The 22,313-nt window shown below is 31.2% G+C and overlaps 3 long non-coding RNA genes across 4 annotated transcripts; 2 read left to right on the forward strand and 1 right to left on the reverse strand.

The window, feature by feature from the left end:
* Nucleotides 1-1,280: 1,280 nt before the first annotated feature.
* On the reverse strand, nucleotides 1,281-4,985 carry LOC139491717 (uncharacterized). The gene is made up of 3 exons (XR_011656616.1): nucleotides 4,900-4,985; nucleotides 2,659-2,765; nucleotides 1,281-2,164 (listed from the first exon to the last, which is right to left on the reverse strand). It is a non-coding gene; the product is annotated as an uncharacterized lncRNA (long non-coding RNA).
* On the forward strand, nucleotides 2,641-20,190 carry LOC139491716 (uncharacterized). 2 transcript variants are annotated; one of them, XR_011656615.1, is made up of 2 exons: nucleotides 2,641-2,781; nucleotides 17,986-20,190. It is a non-coding gene; the product is annotated as an uncharacterized lncRNA (long non-coding RNA). The 2 variants fall into 2 exon arrangements; XR_011656614.1 differs by lacking the exon at nucleotides 2,641-2,781 and adding an exon at nucleotides 12,365-12,710.
* On the forward strand, nucleotides 4,060-6,692 carry LOC139491718 (uncharacterized). Its single transcript, XR_011656617.1, has 2 exons — nucleotides 4,060-4,685; nucleotides 6,304-6,692. It is a non-coding gene; the product is annotated as an uncharacterized lncRNA (long non-coding RNA).
* Nucleotides 20,191-22,313: the final 2,123 nt, after the last annotated feature.

The following is a 22,313-nucleotide window of genomic DNA, read 5'->3' on the forward strand; positions in this document are numbered from 1 at the left end:
ATAACTTTTTGCCAAGTGACAGTGTACACTCCCACTTTACCATTTACGACATAGAATACACTCAAATCCGAAATATCACATTGTCATGGAAATGTAATAGTTTTGTTGGTTGAATATATATAAACGAACCAAATAAAGCTATATGAGAAACCTGCCTTATCAGAGTTTGCACTACCGCGTATTCTTGGTATAAAATGCTTACCAACTGTGCAGGGTTCTTCTATTATTAATTTGTTTAAATGGAGTTCCGAAAGGAATTGAAAATAATTATCTTTTTTTCTGAAACAACATATATTTGTGATGATTCAAACTCAGATGATGCAGATGCCAAATTGATGTTATTGCATGTGTTTTTATTGTTTGTCGTCTTTGTTTATATTGTATTTGAGAGAAGCCGGATATTATTAGATTCTGAGATCAGTGGCACTGACATTTATTTTGGAAATACGTGCTATGTATTTTCTGTGTTTCATTACAGTTTTGAATGGCCAAAATCCGAACCCTTGTTCAAAAAATGAAGATAAGTGAAGGTTTCATAACAGAGGCTAAACCACACGAATAAACAAGAGAAATATATATGGAATAGCGCATTTGAATGCTCAAGTGACTTTTTTCAAAAAATAAATTTAAGGAGAGGTGGTATGATTGCCAATAGGACCACTATCCATCGAAGTTCAAATGAAGTGGATGTAAGCAGTTATATGCAACTATACGTTCATCAACTCCTTCTATAACTGCGTGCACATGTAAGATGTGGCCGTAACTCATCGAATTGTGTTCAAACTGCTCCTTTGCGACTTCTATTTTGTATCTGGTCTAACGAATATTTATTGAGGGGGAGTATTCGTGAGCTTTTCACTTTATACATTGTTGTCTACTAACAAAAGAGAACACCCTAAATAACTTGTAAAATGTTTGGTGGCATCCTCGTTAACTATAAACCAACTTGTGTCAAAAAAGCTTGAATGATTTGGATGTCGGATCATATGGATTGTACCATTCAAAGATGCAGTACGTATCTGATAATTCCTTGATAGGCTTTATACCAGTCCATCAGAAGTTGTTTCGACTAAAGTGCAATAATTTTTTTAGCAAATTGTTTATTAATTTGGATAATTTTGTTTTTCAAAAGTGTTCTACAAAAGTGACGACACTCGTTATGTTAGGACTGAACTGTGCATCTTTCTGTCTGGCCAACTGATACTCATTGGAAAATCATGACATTGTTCACTTGTGTGCTTTGATAAAATTACTTGATATCGATAAAACACGATTCATAATAATTTAAATGCATTTAAGTAAAATAATTTGGAAGGTCGTTACTTCACTGCTAAAGTTACAATAAAGCAATGGCATAGAATAGAATTATATGAGAACAAAATAATAATTTAAACCCCAAATAAGCTACTTTATCTGTACTTCTTTACAGTTCATACTGTTTTCGTTCATGACTGGTTGCTTCTTTTAAATATTGGAAAATTTAAACAGCTCTCATTATTTTAAATCGTTTTTAACTATCTAATACTGATTGCAAGGGGGTTAGGAAAGACATCCTTATCATGAATCTTGGATTAAGACAACAGCAAATATCTAGAGCATGTTTTTTGTTTGGTCACTATAAATATCTGGTATTAATCCAGTGCTTGTTTCAATTAGATTTACAGTATTGGAACCGAATAATTTCCTTTCATAGTTAACTAGTTGTTCCCAGAATCCTATATTTGGGCGGATGATTCTTCTTTTACTTTTCACAAAATCATGCGCTTCTTTCAGTTTCATTTTCTTGTGTTTCATTAGGTAGGCTATACATATCGTCGATGATCGACTAACTCCGCCAAGACAGTGCACAAGAACATTTCCACCCTGCATAGCAACGTCATTGATTTCGTCTGCTGCTTTGTCAAAATATTCATCTAAACGGGACTGTGGATTGTCGCCGATTTGAAGGAATGTTGTTTTTATTTCAAGTTCATTAGGACTTGGTGCCTCTAACGTGCAATTAATGATATGGGTTATCCTAAAATCCAGTAGACGTTCGCGCGTAATGGCGAATGCACTGCTGAGGTAGAGAAAATCTGTTAGTTGCGCAAATTGAGAAACAAACGACATGCCTTGAACGACAAGATTGCAATTTAAACTAAACAGACTCTTTCTGACATACAATCTATAAAAGAAAAAAATTCATAAAAAAATACTGAATTTTGCATTTCGAAATGACGAAAAACGACGTAACTTTACTCAAATCTAAAAATTTGTTTATCTGTGTTTAAATTATTCTTTAGCAGTTTATAATATTCATTCGTGTAAGAAGCGAAATAAATATTGACATTCAAGTATGTTCATAAGAACTGTAAGTTTTGTAAATTAATGCACATGGATCATTTAACATCGCTGTTTAGATACAGATAAACATCAATGGTTATTTTAAGTCTCAAGCAGTAATTTGCATATGAAAACGATATACTTCAATTGCGAAATGAGAATGCACTTGTTGTGATATGTTTATGGACGCACTTTACAAAAAGTAAAGAAAGCAATAGTGAAATATTGACTACTTAATATACACTGAATAAACTGATCACAATTTTTACTTCTTGGGACAAATAATGTCGATATAGATAGAGGGTATTTAAATCATTTGGGAGATTCTGTACTTACGTTTATATATGTACGTCTACTTGGTCGAGAGGAATAACTAAGCATGTAATCGCGTGTTGCTTATTTTTAGAACTTAGAAGATCAATATGGCTGCCACACTTTGGAATCTAACAGAATAAAAAGGTAAGTTCGCTTTAGATTATTACATACCCTAGATGCAAACACTATTAAGGTGAATACCAATGTGAAAAAAAGGTATTAAAAATTGACAAAAGCAGAATCCGCTAATTATTTATTCAACTATTTGGCTTTTAATTATATTATCGTCCATATTGTTAAGATTGACATCTGATGTTGAATATTACTTTCTACAGACGTAGGAAGTGTATTAGTGATGTAAAATAACATACTATTAATAGATTTAGAAGTAACTTTCTTGGTTTTGTTGAAAAAATTTAAACATATAATGGCGGTCAAAGATTATAGATCAGTGAAAGTAAAAAAAAAAACAATACTTGCATTCCTTCGAAAAGATATAGGCATAGTTTTCTCTGTACGTATAATTTTCAATCGCGGGAATAAAATGGCAAAGCATAACATCTCTTCACATAGAATTGACAAAGTAAAAATAAAAATTTCGAAATAATTTTTTTAATGAGTCCCTTATGACATTGTATGATTACCTTTGGTGAGATCTATAGTCTACCAATTTTGCTGTTTTTCCAGAGATTTTGATAACGTTTACAATTCGAATATAAATATATAGTATGGGTAAGAACGATATTGTCAAAAGCTTTGACAGCATATGGTAGAGTTCTTACCAACTATTTTATTTTAGATATAAGAACAGAGAAATCTTTGGAAGTATACAATTTCAAATAATCTCATCAAATTATCAAAATTAAAAGTCTGAACCCCTGATGTGCGTTTTTTTTTCTCGACAAAATACTCATCAGTGACGCTCCAATAAAAAAAAAGTGAAAAGGCCTAACTATTCCTGTTTAAGAAAATCCAAAGTTTAGAATGAACAGTTAATTCATAAATATGACAATATCAATGTATGTCAAGTTTGAAATACTAGGGATCTTTTTTAAGTGACGTTGTCTTAATTCTTTTTAACTTAACGTTAGATGACAAAAATGCATACATCATAATAATAAACTATTTATGATTATGGCTTCTGGATATTTTTCTTCTTTCAAGGCAACTAAAATTAAAGTATAAAAAATATGTGAAAATTGTTGATTGTTTAATAATAAGATGACTTCTCTTCTTGATGGTATATATTATTTGTGACTTTAAAATGAGGGTCTGATATTTTTCTCCTTTTGGATTCTAAAACTCCGGTAAAAATACACTATATATTATAAGATAAAACCTCGTAGACCCCTTTGATAATCTAGGATTTGTGCCTTGTTTAATGATACTGAACATGCAGTTGTTTGCACATCAGATATACATATAATCACAGGTATAATTGATTACCAGATCAATAGACCAGGTGTTTAACAAAGGTAACATTGACGTACATAAGTCAATACTTGTGTGTACTAAGGTCAATAATACGTTTTGGATCAATAGTGTCTTTGTTAAAATATAGAACAAGTGACAAATCAAAACAAATTATTGTTAGCAAAATCAAAAGATATGCATATCATATTTTTCTTACAGAGCTAAGTAGTAACAATGACATTATTAGTTATCAAAGGTACCAGGATTATAATTTTGTACGCCAGACGCGTGTTTCGTCTACATAAGACTCATCAGTGACGCTCATATCAAAATATTTATAATACTTAACATTTGAATCATATTCTCATATCATGCTTAATCTGCAAATAAGTTGCTGCTTCTATGATGAGTTTATTTGTTGTAATGTTTATGATATTTCATGGACATTTAAATTCACACATTCATTTATTATATCGAGAATAATTTGATATTGATTTAATTTAAATGGTTTTGAATTTCAATACACGGTGTAATAAAGGTAGATAATAACGATTATTAAAATCCAAATTCGGTCGCCATGATATTTGTTTATGTTTTGTGAGTTGCTGGTTTCCTCCACGTGGATTTGATCCAAGGTGAGTAATAAGTATCTACATATAGTTCAATTTTATAAACATTCGAACATATGAACGAATAGGTTAATAATGGATTCCTTACGACACCACATAAAAGTAGAGAAAGGTAGGCAAATATAAAGAAAATACGAAAATGTTTAAATGAGTTCATTGTTTTAATCCAGGTTCATTTAAAAATTACGTATAACTTTTACAGAGATTAACATATACTTACATCTATCATATGTCTATGTAAGTTCTAAAATTAACAATACATTGATTTAAGCTACTTCCTCCTATATGTGTAATATCCTTATATAGGTCATGATATACTAGTATATACAAGGATAAACATAGTTAAAATAGGCACAAATAAAGATATACATGTATGTGTTATCGGTTTAAATTCGTTTTATTTTTAAAAGAAACTGATGGAAGAGCAACAAAAAAGGCAAAAACATATCCTGGATAACAAACTAAAACCGAGAGAAACACTGTAACTATAAGACGAAAACATTGAACAGAACACCAGAAACACTAAATAAAGGCAACAGTAGTATACCGCTGTTCAAAACTCATAAATCAATGGAAAAAAACCAAAATCGGGGTAACTACAACTTGGCAAACACCAACATATATAGAAACGGACTGTCTGATATCAACTGCCATATTCGTGACTTGGCACAGGACGTTAGTCATTGTAAGAAAGAAACAAATGGTCGGTTAGACCTGGTTGTATGGCTAGTCAAACCCTCGGCTTTTATGGCAATATCAAAATACCGCTAAAATGACGAAAACACGCTATTATGACATATGATTGTAAACGGTTTAAAACATGCTAAATTATATTATTGTCTTATAGACGCATAGATGCACAATGGATCATATATAGTTTTGTATATATAAAAACAAACTATGGTTAAATACTTGGAACAATTGCTTTATTTAATATATCTATACATTTTCTCTCTTCAGAAAAAATGAAAGGCTTTAACTCTGTAGCTCAATTACAGGAATATCTGTTTTTATCTGGTGTCGCGTCTATCAATGAACATAGACTGAAGAAGTACGGTATTACGCACGTGTTGAATACAGCAACTGAGCTAAAAGATTTTCAATATCCCTCTGGTATTACTAATATTTTGCGAGTTGAAATGAAAGACAGTGCTTCAGAAAATTTATTGAAATATATAGACCAATGTATTGACTATATTCACATGGTAAGAAACAATGGCGGAAAAGTACTCGTGCATTGTATTGCAGGCATGAGTAGGTCAGTCAGCGTCTGCTTAGCATATCTTGTGAAATATGATAATATGACGTTAAAGGATGCATACGATCACGTGTTTAATGAAAGACGTTTTATTCATCCAAATCAAGGATTTTGGAAGAGTTTGATAATATTTGAGTATGAAAAGACTGGAAAGAACACAGTTGAAGTTCGTCCATATATTTGTGGATGGGAAATTAATGTTATAGAATATGAGACAGACTTAAGAATAGTAAATGGGTGGTTAGAAGATTTGTTTAGATTCTTATTCACGCCGTTTTTGATACTAGTTATGCAAATAATATGGACTGGATTTTATAGCTGATATAAAACCATATCAACAAAATATGTTATACCATTCCATTGCAGCTAACTCTGACCGCTAGACAATATAGGATTTTCCAAGACTTGCAACAATCGTTGGCAAACGCAATGGAAGCGTGAAATTAAAATGACTAAGGCATGTAACACCACTTGATGAGATGACGTCTACTGAAAGTTCCATGGATGACTGGATGAAGGAGTCGTTTGCAACAACATTGTGCAATTGCTATAGACGTTTCCGAGATAATTGAAATGTTTAGTTTGGACATTTTTTTAACGAATGTTGAGAATAGGTATATCAGGACTGTTTTTGACGGTCACATATGTTCGTTTCATTGGCTCCCCACCATCGCCATATGCGACCGCATTATCCTTTATTCACAGTTGTAATCTGTCAAATACATCACTTTTATATTAAAATATTTTTATCTGTATCAGTGTGATTGTTTTTCGTGTGTCGTATATTATGTTACTCTAAAAGTAAAATCACAAAAATACTGAACTCCGAGGAAAATTCAAAACAGAAAGTCCCTAATAATTTTTCTATTTCAAAGTACTACTTATGTTATTGTTTGTTGCCTTGTGTGCATTAAAAAAAACCTGTATAAATGTAACTTGGGTTGAAAGGACGATAAAAGGTTTTTTATGAACGAGGAGAATAAAATCCGAGCACTACAGTTCCTTATACATACCTTTTATAAAACCATAAGTCACGAAACAACACTTTTTAAAGCTTTTTTTTCTGAATGTCAATGTGAGGCCTTCGATATGGATTATTAGCTAACAACTTACTGCAAGTTTAAGATAATTCAAGTTTCAAAATATTTCCATGAATTCAGAAAAGGGTAATAACAAGTCTGAAATGGCGACAAATATGAGAATTTGGGATATTATTTTGTTCAATTTATAGGGGAAATCAAAACTTTGCCTGAAATTTATCTGGCGCGTTTAGTTTTCATAAAATTCGGTGTAATTTTTCTTACTTGTACCGTTTACTTGATATACGAATGTCTCCCTCGTTTTCCTCCGACACGTGAACAATGAAACTCTTTGTCGAACTGTCATGTGATGTGATTGGACAATGTTAAAGATATGTTCAATCTTCATTTCAATTTTCAAATAAACAAACTATTGTACTTATTGAATAGTTGAAAGAGGTGTTTCTTTGAATTTAAAAAACATTTTCAAAGCTTTACATTTTTTAAATACTAAGGCTTTTCTACCTCAGGAATAGATTACCTTAGCTGATTTGGTAAGACTTTTAAAATGTTGGGTCCTCAATGCTCTTCAACCTCGTACTTAATTCGCATTTTTAACTATTTTTTTAATCGAGCGTCATTGATGAGTCTTTTGTAGACGAAACGTGCGTCTGGCGTTAATACAAAATTTCAATTCTGGTATTTATAATGAGTTTATTTACATATTCCATAAACATTGAAGCAAAACGTAATTTTAGACGCGGCTTACCAAATTCACACTTTAAAATGATATATTCGGCCAAAGATATATGTTTTTTTTTTATTTAAACATTGCATATGGTTGTAGGATCACACGCCTTTCCGAAAAGTTGTTAGATTTGTATTGATTATCGCGTTTTCTATGTCAACCCGCTTTGACACAAATGTTTTACGTCATGTTTCGTGAAAGACATCTTAATTAGTTGTACTGGAGGTACATGTATATAATAAAGTGTATTTGATATTGCTTATTCAATATTACATACTGTATCAACCCTCATCAAATATACTCGCTCAAACAGAGCCCTTTGTATTATATTGGTGTATCGGGTTGATACAGATAAGCGACTTATATAGGCGGAATTTTGGCCAATTTGTTCTATCCGCAAAAATAGCGAAATTTCACACCCCTCGAAAATAAACCACAATACGGGTATATTGATAAGAAAGCAGGAAAAAACATTTCTAGCGTTTACCCGAGTAAATTATTTTCTCGAATAGTGTGAGATATTAGTAATGTATTTGTTACCCAAATCTTGTTTACAAATACTCATTCTGGGGTTTAGATCCGACGGCGTTATTACTCATGTATTGATAAGATTAACGATGTTTTTTTCACCTTATTAGGCACTGCATTTTGTGAAACCTATAGGATTTTATCATGCATTAGCAAGCGACATAAGTTCATTGACACGTGGTGTGTATGTTTTTAACCTTTATAAGAGCAGTTTCAAATGATCACTATAGGGCATGTCAGATCTAGAATTTTATCGGATCAATCGTAAAAGAAAAATACCTTTTCATTTAAATACGCACTTTGAGGTAAAAGAATTATCTTTGAAGTTTACATAATAGTATCAATGTGATATATTTTACCTTCAAGGTATTTTCAACAATTTGTAAATTGCATTGCACTATGATGCAATTTGAATGTAAAAATGATTATATTCTTCCCACGAGAAAATAATTTAGGTATAAATTGTATGACTAGCAATCTTCAAAAGCCAAAAATTAAAAAGACATGCAGCTAATTAAATTGCTCATCTATTTTAATATTGTTTGGTGCCCAAACTATATAAAGTACTGGTGTAAGAATGTGTTTAAATAAAAACAAAATATTTAAAAAAAAATGTTGTTTTGCATGAACACGACTCTAAAACTTAAAATGTTACAAAAAGTTAAATCTCAAAAACTCTGAGGAAAAATTCAAAACGATGAGAACCTTAAAATATTGCAAAATCAAAAGCTCAAACACATCAAACGAATGGATCACAACTGTCATATTTCTGACTTGGTACAGGTATTTTCTTATGTTGAAAATGGTGGATAAAACATGGTTTTATAGCTAGCTAACATCTGACAGTCGCATGAAATTCCTTTATATTGACAACGATGTGTGAACAAATCAAACAGACATAATAGGTATAAATGTCAAAAATAGGGGGACAGCAGTCAACATTGGTCATAATCTTAATCACTATGAAAACAAACGTAGCACCAAAAGGCATAATGAAAGACAAGTATATAAAAATAAATAAATTTGGTGTATTTACTCTCTTCTGATTGGTTAAAATTATTAGTTTTATTTTCAATGTTGTCAATGTTGATGGCGACACGCCCACTCTGACGTTGTGTATTCATACGCTTCGAGGATTATTCAATGTGAAGAGTCAAAAATTAGTTTTATGGTTCAATAAATTCAAAATAGATAATAGCCATTCATTAAATAACATAATGACGGGATGTATAGGTAGGTACAAAGCCACTTCAAACGATCATAAAACACTTTATAAGAATTATCTAGATTCATGTGGTCCAAAACTAGAATATTGTCAAAGAAGTATTTACTGCATACCAAATTGACCTTTTTGTCTATTGAACAATGCTGGTTTCCAATTTTTTGTATGACTTTTTTATTAGAGGTGTATCGTTTAGAGTATTTTCCAAACAAAATTAAGTCTTAACGTTTATAAACTTATATGAGATGAGATTTTAAAATAAACAGTTTCAACAACAAATTAAGAAACACCATCATATACAGATATCTGTGAACTACAGCTGGTTTGCTTTTATCTCAAAGCAATAACATAATTTGGAGAGAAAAAAATGTCCCTGCTGAGGCAGTGAAACAGTAGCTTGAGTAAATACGTTATGCATTTGAAAACTTGCATGCATTCCAAATTGATCCAAAAAGTATTCGAGACTATAATGCAAAATTTTGAGATTTCCGAATTTACGTTAATATTTCATATGTATAAGACACTATACAAAATTTAATCCTTATCTCTTTGGCTTAAACCAGGTTTGAGAAATGCACAACCATCGATAGTTGAAGATGATAATAATCGCATGGTGCCAATTTAAATGCGCTAAACACATGCTTTTTGTGTCACCAAGAAAGATAAACTAACAAACTCAGCAATGCTAGATAACGTTTGGTAAAAAATTCTCAAAGCCAAATTCTTGAAGCTCAATATTGTGCATTAAACACATATAGTCGAGGTAACGTACAACACTTGAAACCAGATGCCTACGGGAGCATCAACTGATAGGTTTTGTCAGAAATACCAAATCTGTCGACCAAAATTTAGCAAATTAAGTTATGTTGACAATCTTGTAAACCATTATCAAATTACACTCATTCTTTTAAAATGATAAAATGGAAAAAATGTCTAGATCTTTGATTATGTTGATTTTGTTGCCTATCTTGTGGGGTTTTCAAACATTTTTCGTTTGTCTATATCACTTCGTATTACTTTATTTTGATACGGCGTCATTTTAAACTTGTTAAAACTGTTCAAAAGTTGGTTTAAATTTAAAAACTTGATGACAAGCGCGATTTCTTACAGATTTCGAAACTTGACTAAAGTGTGATTGACTTGTATATAAATTGAAATAGAAATGAGATGCTTTGTCAGCGAGGATATTGTTACCAAAGCTCAGTTTCACCAAAACTATACTGGTTTAAATAGTAATTATCAAGCACAATTAAGTTTTTAAATAGTTTTGAACAACAACTGTATATATTAACAAAGGAGCGACGTTTGTATAATAGAAAGTTATTACATTATAGAATTGCCGCACATCTAAAACTTTATTTTTTTCAAAAGATCGTTAAATTAATTCATCTAATTTAAATAGATTGCTTATAAATGGAAAAAAATCCTTTCGGAAAATAGATTGCTTTTGATAATTTGAAATAAAGACATGTAATATTTCACACGTTATTGTGAAAAGTATGGTATTTTTATTTCATTAAACAGTAGATGTCGACAATAAATAAGGCCCAATCTTGTTTTTAAAAAACACACAGCTATAAGCTCTTAAAATGAAAATATTGAACAAAATGTTCAAAATTACAATACCAGATTTGTAAGACACATACAATGTTACGACTAAGACACATATTAAACCAAACTGAACAGTTGGATTAGCAAAATAAACGAATATATTTAAATACGCTACTAAGATATTGGCTGAAAATTATTCAATGATTTTTGCTTTTTTTTGTTAATTTACATGCCCAAAATCATTGCAATTTCCTGACGGTGACCGTGTTCTTCAAAATGCATATGGAGGCGTAGCAAGGATGCATAGTGTCTCCAACCTGATGTCTTGGAAAAGTTTCATTTTAAAAGATAATTTATTCATCATATGATTTTATAGGAAAATCATTTGAAAGCATATCAGTGTTCCAATTCAGGAATATAACAGTTGTTTTCCATTCGTTTTTGGTGTATTTGAGCTTTTGGTAATGCTATTTGATAGGATACTTTCCTTTCTGGATTTTATTTGGAGTTTAGAATTTTTGTTCTTTTATTTTTTGTAGTTTTTCCTGCACGTGAAACATGGGGAAATGAACTTTATCATTATTTATCATAAAACTAACGGTTTAATGACAACAACCGCGCATGATCCCATATACATGTATAGGTGTGCATCAGTCGGCTTTCAAACAAAATAATTATATAAGGAGTGTTTTGAGGTGTGCAATTCTTTTTTTAATAACAAGCGTGCATTTTACGTTACTAGTATACGCCTTTAGGTCTATCCATGTTTTGCGTCAACAACATGACATTTTGTAGTATTTCATTGAAATTCACAGAAAATCATCAACGTAATATATATATCACCTTCCAGGTATTTTCAAATATTTGTAAATTACTTTACAACGAGTTGTTTTCAACACATATGTACTGAAAATAATAACTTTAATAATTTATCTGAAGAAGAAAAAAATCATTTTATTTACTAAATCCATCAACGCCTTTACAAACAAATAAGTAAGGATCCTTCTTGAAAAAAAGAGTCATTAGAACTGAGGGCAGGGGACTCTTAACAGCTTGTTTGTTGTTATAAATTTTGATGCCGTTTTTGTTGCGTATCCTTGATATGTATGTATATGTGTTTATTGTGTTCGTATATAATGGTCACAAAAAAGTTTCTACGACAATATTTGATTTGATTTAATTTGTTTTCCTTCTACCAAAAACCATCACTTTTCAAGAATAGAAAAATATTATATCAACTATTATAACTGCACTCCACTTCACGTACAACATATACATTTGATTAAAAGATAAATATAGGAGATGGGGCACAATTGATATGAGGTTTAGATAGGTGTTTAGATAAAGTATCCGTTCATCCTTCACAAAATGTACACATCAATACAATAGCAATAAAATGTTAATTATATAGCGCCCACGTCACGCAAATATACGTCAAAACATTTGAAACTGAAAACTTCCAAAACAAACATATGAAGTAAACAACAAGTACAATACGGAGTCCGAGTTCAGAAGTAACAAATTATTAATATAGGCGTTTAAATGTAAAGAAAGTGTGGTTTATAGATCAATGACATACTATATGGCTACCTGCCAGTGTATACCATATAACTAATTATAAATCATAAAGTAAAGGTGTGCTATTGAAGATGCTTGTTATGTGGATGTTACTTTCTTAAGTAAATTCTTTCGCTTCTAGAATTAGGTAAGTCCGATCAACTTTAATTACTTGTTAATTACATGTGTGTTATTTTAAATTATACCTGCATGTAGATGTATATATTTATATATACAGATCTGTGAACAATAAATAAGTAGACAGTGTAAATTGTTAGGGAATAAGAGTACATATAATTGGTAGAAACATTACAAAGAGTCTTTTCAAACTGAGAACCGTTTGTTTTTGATACAAAACAACATATAACAATGTTTCTTTCAAACAGTTTCGATATTGATTCGACAATCATTTTCATTGATGTAATTCCATTATAGTAATTTTATCATGATGATTTTTTACTGTTTTTTTATACTGGTTTAGTTGAGTCAGAGTTGCATTGAAGTGTTAAAAATTTGTTGGATTGTTTTCTGCGATTTTGTTTCAAAACTTTTTTCTTGCGACAATAGTGTATTATATATCACGATCTTGTATTGGGGTTAGATTTTCGTCATCTTTATTCTGGTTTCCTATTGCATTGGTTGGATTACTAGGTTTTATTTTTGACAAGTTTCATGTAGAAGTCGTAAATCTTATCGCTATCTAGGTTGATAGGAGTCGATATGACAAACCAAAGAATTATAGCCCATTCACTAATATTAGATATCTTCTTTTTTTATTCAAAGATCTATAGTTTTTTCTAAATGCTAGAGGCGTCATATTTTAAGAAGTTACCAACTCAGTCCCAATTTTCTTAGAAAATATAAAAAAACATTCATAAAAAAGACATTCTAAATGCAAAAATATCTTAACAAACATGAACTTTAATAACTCAAGTTATTCAACTATCATTCAATATATGATTATTGCTTTATTGAAACTTTAAATTGTTTGTCAGTGGGTTTAAAGAAGTCTTTCACGTGCACAATACTCAATACAGTACACAACTTCCTACGAAACATATTTCGAGGCCACTGTCTACGTCATTGCACATTCATTCTGCAAGTAAACCAGTATAATCAAGATTATTTTTTTTGCAGAATTGTCGGTTTAAACTGGTTTCTGTTATTCTAATGATCGCGTGCGGGTAGAGATTGCTATTTATACAGAAATAAGATCAACATTTATTTGTTACGTACTTTCACCTCTGAATCAAACAGGTTTTTGTAAAATAAAGTGGACAAAGTCGAAGTATAAAATTTCTAAGATGTATATTGTCTTCTCATATCTGAGAAGGTTTAGCCACAAAGATCTGATAATGCACAATTATACCCCAATGTAGTTGGTGACATAGACGAAATTAACAAACTATTACAAGTCAGCAATATGACAGTTTTTATTTATTCGTTGGATGTGTTGCTTTTGATTTTGCCTTTTGATTAGGGAGTTTCCGTTTTAGATTTTCCTCCGAGTTCCGTATTTTTTCTGATTTTACTTTTTACAGTTCATAATACATCACGAAAATAATTAAGATACAAGCATAATATATGAAACGAGTATATCTAATGATAGAAGTAATAAATAATGATGTTGTGTTCTGTTTTTCTAAGAAGTAGCAATTTGTTTTAATAAATTTAGGAATAGTTACACTTTCAGACGATTTATTTAATATGTATGTGCTTGTAATGAAGTCGTATTTGCTTCTATATTTCTGTCGTCAAATTAATACTGATTAATATTAGGCTTATGAGTTTATGACAATATGAATCGACGATCTATCTTATCTTTTCTTGTTTAATTGCCTATACTGAACTTTTTGCTGATAACATACATACCACTTTTTTGTAAATAATGAAAGACGTTTTTGGAGCAGTAAACTTACTGTATGATGAAGGAGTAAGACTATGTTTATATAGCTAAAAAAAATATGAAAGTTGTGCATTCATTAAAGACAGCAAACAAATATCAGAGGTCTAAAAAAACAAAAGCATATAGAACCAATGCACTATACAATTATGATGATAATTGCCGAATTATACCATGTATTTTAAAATATAAATGAGAACCACTCCAAACTTATCTTTAATTGAAAGTCAAGCTATTTACTGTCTTCCAGAGAGAAACTAATTTACTTTTGTGTCGATTTGTTTTGGTGCAAGACTTTGCAAAGCAACATAATATTTCCAATGCTTTATCAAAAGTTTGTCCTCAGGCAATCAATGTTAATAGATGTGAATGTCGTATTAATTTTGTGAACATTGATTAAATTGTATAAATGGTATAAAAACGTTTAAAACTTTTAATAGTTTTAACAATTCTAAATATTCAGATGTGACAGGATTCATCAGTTTCAAATAGTAATAAGGGTATTGCAATTAAAGAGAAAGTGGTCATGCGTATTTAAATGGTACTCGTCTCTTTCTGATAGATATGTATACTTTAATATGTCTTTTACATATAATAACCCTCAATCAATATAGAAAATTTCCCGGCTGCATGTATTATTTAATTACAATCCATTCAAACCAAATTTCACATTTACTTCGGGAGATTCAAAAAGAACATGTAAAGATACATAGAATTATTCATGAATAATTGACATTATATAGATTGTTACAAAATCTATACAGTCTCGTTTACTATTCACTATTTGATTCCATCTGTATAATTTATTACGTCGAATACCTTTCAGCACTTCAAAAACCTTGCAATATTCTAGACTTGATGAATAAATGAACAAAACTTTTAAATTTCTTTACAAAATTGTATCCGTCTTCTTTACAGAAATAAGTATGGTCATGTTTGTCAAGCATATACGTAATATAAGTGCACAATTTCCTACATGTATATTTGGGTTTGATAAATTGATTTCTGAAAAGGTATGTCTTTTTTCTATAGTTGGCTTTTACGGTCATAGAATGGCTGTCTGTAAATATATTTGAAAGTCAATGTATGAAATTAAGATAATTTTTAAAATTTCCTAATATTTAATGGTTAAATTAAAAATAGACATCTTATTATGTCTTTTACATTCCCTACTGTTATACATTAACTGTACTCCATGCAACCGTTTAAAAAAAACCGTCATTTTCCCTGTCAAGATTGTTTTCTAAATATCAGTGGCGGATCAAGAATTTTTTATGAGGGGGGCACATATGCTACAGCGATTCCCTATTTAAGCAACCAAATTGTCCGCACAAAAGGGGAGTGTCGCTAGGGGAGTGGAAATTGTTGTTCATTCGGAAGCTCATGAGTGCATTCCCTTGCTTTTGGTTTGGATCGTTTTGTTCAATATTTAGTTTTATGACCATGTAGGCTTGTTTGTCTTTTTATTTTGACTATCATACATTTACTTTGGATTTATCATTAATCGAGGGATACTAATTATCATGCATCATGCATCTCGTATAGGTAAAGATAAACCAAAAATTAGAATGTCCAACGAAGTACAATACTCTATAATATGCTTGGATGCATACTTTTGCAAAACGACGAAAGCTAATTCCACGGAAATACAAGTTTATCCCAATCCACGAAAATTCGTACTTACGAAAATAAATAATTCCACGAGTATAATGTTTATTCGACTTATGATATGGGACCGTCCCCCTTTATTTGTATCTGCCGATCGTTCAATACATTGTTAACTATATCTATTTAGTGGTGAAATGATCTACAATTCAATATTTTCGGCAACTTGAAGGTGGAAATCTAGCCCATTTAAAAGCTGCATCAAAACAGTGCAAGACATATTAAAAGCAAATCATTCACTGAATACATATGTAAGGTATGCAGATAGGGGCACGTATAAAACTATTAATGAATATAACATCATTATTATCGGTATCTTGCCAAAAGAATAAACAGGTTCGTTAACCTGTCATAGAGTATAAGTATACATATATCAGAGCTTGTCACGGTGACCTATACTTAAATAAACCACAACCCCTTCTTTGAACAATATCTCTTATCTTGAAAACACAGTTTAGTAGCAATTATTTAAATAAACCAAGATACTCATTACTTCAATCAACATGAAATAAGATTATAGATGTTTTATTTCATTTGGTTTTTTTTACATAAATATTCATTATATACTTATTCATGTCACTCCTACCAGAAATTTACATTCATCTTACTATACGAGGATGGGTGATACCCTGGAGAACAATGGCGGGCACATGATGGTGTTCTCCCAGGGGGTATTGAATCCCAAAGTAAGCTAAGTCTATTCTTGCATTTATATAAGAAATGTCTTACAATAACTTCTACTTTGAATGCAGTTGCAACTTAATTATACCAGTATTGGCATTTACACATATATTTAAATTCATTGTCAGTCGTCTGGAATATGCATGACATATTTGCCCCTGTTGTAAGTCGTCTGGAATATGCATGACATATTTGCCCCTGTTGTAAGTCGTCTGGAATATGCATGACATATTTGCCCCTGTTGTAAGTCGTCTGGAATATGCATGACATATTTGCCCCTGTTGTAAGTCGTCTGGAATATGCATGACGCCCCTGTTGTAAGTCGTCTGGAATATGCATGACATATTTGCCCCTGTTGTAAGTCGTCTGGAATATGCATGAGATACTTGACAATGAACATTAAGCTAGCAACCCGCAATTATTATTCAATGATTCAGTTCCTCTTGCAGAACAGTCATTTTCCTAAAATAATGCTTGCATGTCTAAACGGGTGCATACTTATGCAGTATGGGCTTTGCTCATTGTTGAAGACTGTACAGTTACCTTTTTTGTTTGTTAATTTCTGTGTCATTTGGTCACTTGTGAAGAGTTGTCTCATTGGCAATCATACCACATCTTCTTATTTATAATAAGAATAAATTATTTATTCACACATACACACTTTATTTAGATTTTGATAAAGAAGAAAACTTATTCACGTCTGTGTCCTTCGTCTAATCGCGGCATTGTTTTGAAAAATGAATTATACAATTGCACTTATATATCAAAGTCATTTTCCAATAGAAAACACTGTAAATATAACTAAATATGTTATATGTGAGGATCTCGCACGCACGGCTATGGTAGGGGCGGGACGGTCTGTGTCGACATGGTAATCGTTTACTGCTCTACATGCATCACCCGCCTTACGAATCCACATGAAGTCAAAATGTCTCTTTTTTTAAATAAAAATGATTGAACAATCTTTTTTTTTCTTTTTCATTATATATTTTGAAATGTTTTTCAAATACCTTGAGTTTCCTATTTTTACCCGCTAACAAAAAATAAAACCAAGAAAGAGAATCGAAAAGTTTCTTCCCTCCAGTGAGTATAAACTATAAAGATAAAAAGTATTCCATATCTATTGTTTTTCTTATCATATTCCTTAATATATCTACTTTTAATTTTTTTTCAGATACCTAGACATTTATAGACATATCATCTAACAGACCGTGTTCTACCATTTAAAAAAACAATGGCATATTTGACACAAATAGCAGAAATCACGGATTATTTATTTCTTTGTAGTGCAACAGCAATAACTCGTCAACGATTGTCTTTACTTGGAATAACCCATATAATAAATTGCACTTTAGACGTACCAAACCTTAATGTGTCAGGAGTTCAGAGTACACAAATCCACGTCGACGATCATCCACAAGCACAGTTATATCTACATTTCGACCGAGTTGCAGACGAGATCAGTACCATAGCGTCACGTGGAGGGAAGGTTATAGTTCACTGTGTAGCTGGTGTCAGCAGATCCGCCACACTATGTATAGTTCACCTGATGAAATATCATAGAATGACTTTGGCCAAAGCTCATGATTATGTGTCGAAAAGGAGGTCGGTGATTCGTCCAAACAATGGATTTTGGAGGCAGCTGATTGACTACGAAAGAAAATTATACGGACGCAACAGTGTCCACCTGGTCAACTCTAATGTGGGTCTGGTTCCTAATTTATACACAGATAAGGCAAGACATTCAGTCTCAGTGCCATCTACTTCATATTCTAGAGCTTATGGCCGAGCTTTTAATAGCCGACCACGTTACAGCTATTGATAGCAAGCTTTGATTTAAAACTTTATCAGAAACTACGGAATAATGTCAAATATCACCGCTCTTCTGTTTAGTGTTATAGGGATTGTGTGGGTATTATATCATTAAGTTCACCAAATGTTTTAAAGGAATGACTCTTTGCCTTACATTTTAACTTTATACTAAAATGCAAAAATTAAAAGTCTATAGTTTGGTTCTTTAATAGATAAATTTTAAAAGCATTACTGCTAGATTAAACAAATATATTCATAAGAGTACATTAACGGCTTCAAAGTGAGAACGTTTTTGGATATATTGATAAAATACGAGGATATTCGGACTTAAAAGCGTAGGGAAAACCTTGACAGCAATCTAAAATCAAAATTTTTTTGTAACATATGCCAATGTTATCGAATTCCTTGACACAAAAAAAATCTGGATCAGGTGTTGCGGTCAACGAGATTTATACTAAAAATTGATATGAATTATTGTTCGAAAATTGGACCAAAACTGACCTTATAACAGTATATCTAAAACCGACCTCAATAATTGATACTGAAAAATCATATTTCCTATTGTTCATATATTCATTGAGGGTGTTTTGGATTATTTATGTTTTTATAGGCGATGTTGTTTTTTTTAAGTTTGTTCCGTTGTTTCTGATGCAAACTGCTGTAAATTGCTTGATATTTATTTTTTGTTACAATGTTATGAATGTTATTGTTATTGTGTTTTTATTTTTTTGATATTCTGCAAATAATTGCTTTTTATAGACACTTTATATTTTTCTAATTGCATTAAAATAACAGGCAGTACATGCAATTATTAGCAACAGTATAAAATACAATATTTGAAATGTAACACGACGCAAAATATGCATGTTAATTACAAAACCGTTTGTATTTGTGGATTATATGATATGAAGCATGATCTAACATATTGTTAACTGAATCTAACAATAGTATTTTATGATCTATGTCTGTTGTTCTATATCTGAATGTGCATTACATGTGCAATAAGGGTATGTTTGTTCTCCTGCATCAAGCAGACTCATGTTGTCAATGTTGTCAAGTATTTATTGAATCTCTGGCCAAAAATTTCGGAAAAAAACAAAAGGTTAATATTACATTTGTATATCTAATATTAAAAAGTGAAATTTCAATCGAAACATGCAAGTTTCGAGTATGATTAAAGTCTTTTTGTGGTAGACAAATCGAAATTGCACAAGTAAGTTTTTCATATGGTAAAGAGGTTTCTTTTCGTTAAAAATGTAAATTCAACAAATTTAGTTGTTTAAATGGTCAAAAGCTGATATGGCGTCTAATAAAAAGCCCATACTACAAAACTCAGTTTACACTGTAAATGAACAGATAAGCGTTTTCCGGATTTAGTCTGGAATTTTAAGTGGGTTTTTCTCTTTCGCTACGTAGAGTGTTCTGATAAATTTAATTTCAGTGAATAGCCTCTAAAGTACATTGTTAATAGTAATGTCATCTATTTTTGTATATATACATGTATAGTTATATAAGTACATATTTCTTGTTTAGTTACATCTAATAAAAATTTTATTTACTGTTGAAATTATTGAACTTGTTATGAAGCGGTATAACTATTTTTATAGGAGCTGATGAGTTGAAACTCGATTGTAATGCTTATTTTTAGACCATACCTATCACGTATTTGGTATCTTGACGATATAAAATCTATCTTTATGAATACACAACAATTAGCATACCAAACACGTGGTTTTTTTTTTGTAAAAAAAAAAGAAATTCAGAGTATTTTAAGAAGTACGAAATACTAATATGCAACTTCCGTTTAAAAAGGTTTTTATTTTCAACTCAACACTAAAAAAGACAAGACAAGTTACTTGCTTATAAAACATATGTTTTAGTATTTTAAACGAATTCTGTTGTAATTGTGTCCAACTATCCTAATTCAGTCAATGTAATTTCATAAATTAATGTTAACGGACGCCTCGGACTCCGGATGCAGGAGTTTCTCGTGGCATTGAAGACTCATTGGTGACCTTCGGCTGGTGTCTGCTCTATGGTCGGGTTGTTGTCTCATTCCGGGTGCGGGAATTTCTCGCTATATTGAAGACCTGTTGGTGACCCTCTGCTGTTGTTTTTTATTTGGTCGGGTTGTTGTCTCTTTGACACATTCCCCATTTCCATTCTCAATTTTATCTTTGACACATTCACCAATTCTATTCTCAATTTTAAAGGTCTTTCACCTTATTAAATGAACAGTAAATTCCCCACCCCCCCTTTTTACAGTTGATCAACACCACTAAACCCGTATCCTTTCATGCATGTGTTATATTTTACTTGTTTTTTTTATTTAAGTTTTGTTTTTTTGCTATACTAATAAATTTGGATAATATCAGTTGATGGATAAACGTCAAGGAGACAGCTAAACAAAACATAAATGACACAATGTATACCTTCTCTCATCCCGTATTTTTTCGACGGTAATTTTCGAAGCGCTTAGACAATTATAGTACACTGTTACGAATCAAATATTCTGGTAATGGTATAGAAAAACCTTCCAATCGATGAACTCTTGACAACAACAGGCTACATTTTAGAAAAAATGACTGAAAAGATATTACCTAGTTCTGCCGTAGCCATATTGGGATCGTTGTAATTCCAGTTACGATTGTCAGTTTAACACCAGTGTCTCATGACGAGACAAGGCAAAACCCTCAATACACATCAATTGACCTCCATAGATTACATCATTGTTGGAAAGAAAGATACCATGAAAATAAGCCATGTTTTCAATGCAATATCAGGCTCGGTTTTTAAATTTTATGAAATTAACTTGTTTCTCAAAAGGTTACATGTAACATTGACCGCTAGATTTCAAATAATATTTTTTTATGAAACATTATGTAAAATCAACAATTATAAACCAAAAGTACAGACAACTTATTAATTAACAAAACAGAGAAGATTTGATGCAGAACGAGTGTTGACTATAATGAATGCTATATATCATTTGCATGTGCACTGGCAACAAGTCAAGACACAATCAAATAATCACAGATTCTGCAGCAAATATAATTCTTTGTTTTAGCATTCTCATTCATAAACTAAAGCGATAAATTAATACAGATTAAGGTGGTACTGACTAAAATAAATGTGGCTCGTTCCTTAACAATAACGTGACTAAAACTTTTAGCTGATGTTTACAGAGTTATCTCCCTGTAGTGTTAGGTACCACCTTAAATCTTATTGTTGTATATATTTCCAGGATTTGTACTGCTTTGTCCATAGTTGAAGAAAACTCGCTATGAAATAAAGACACGGCTAAAAAAGATGAACTGATGTTACCTGCATTGTTGACTGTTATAGGATAATGAAGTGTTATATTATATTTACTTAAAAACGGGATATCTATTTTGTTTTTTGTTTATTTCCCGAGGTTCTTTCGAACAAAACAGGCTTAATAGCAAACATACAGGCCAATGTGTTCTAACGAGCTCTATCTGATAATTCGAACAAACAAATTTCAATATTAGATTTTGTTTCTATAACTATGAAGCATCGGTCAAGTTTGCAATACGGTGCCAACAAAGATTTGAAAAAAATAATATAAGGATATTGCCCTCGTATCTGGAAAACAACATATTATTTTCAAATTGGATCATGGATTTGATCAATTTAGTTAATTTACGCATATATAACAGGTCAATACAG

This window comes from Mytilus edulis, chromosome 10 (assembly GCF_963676685.1).
Source record: "Mytilus edulis chromosome 10, xbMytEdul2.2, whole genome shotgun sequence".
In the NCBI taxonomy this organism is placed as follows: domain Eukaryota; kingdom Metazoa; phylum Mollusca; class Bivalvia; order Mytilida; family Mytilidae; genus Mytilus; species Mytilus edulis.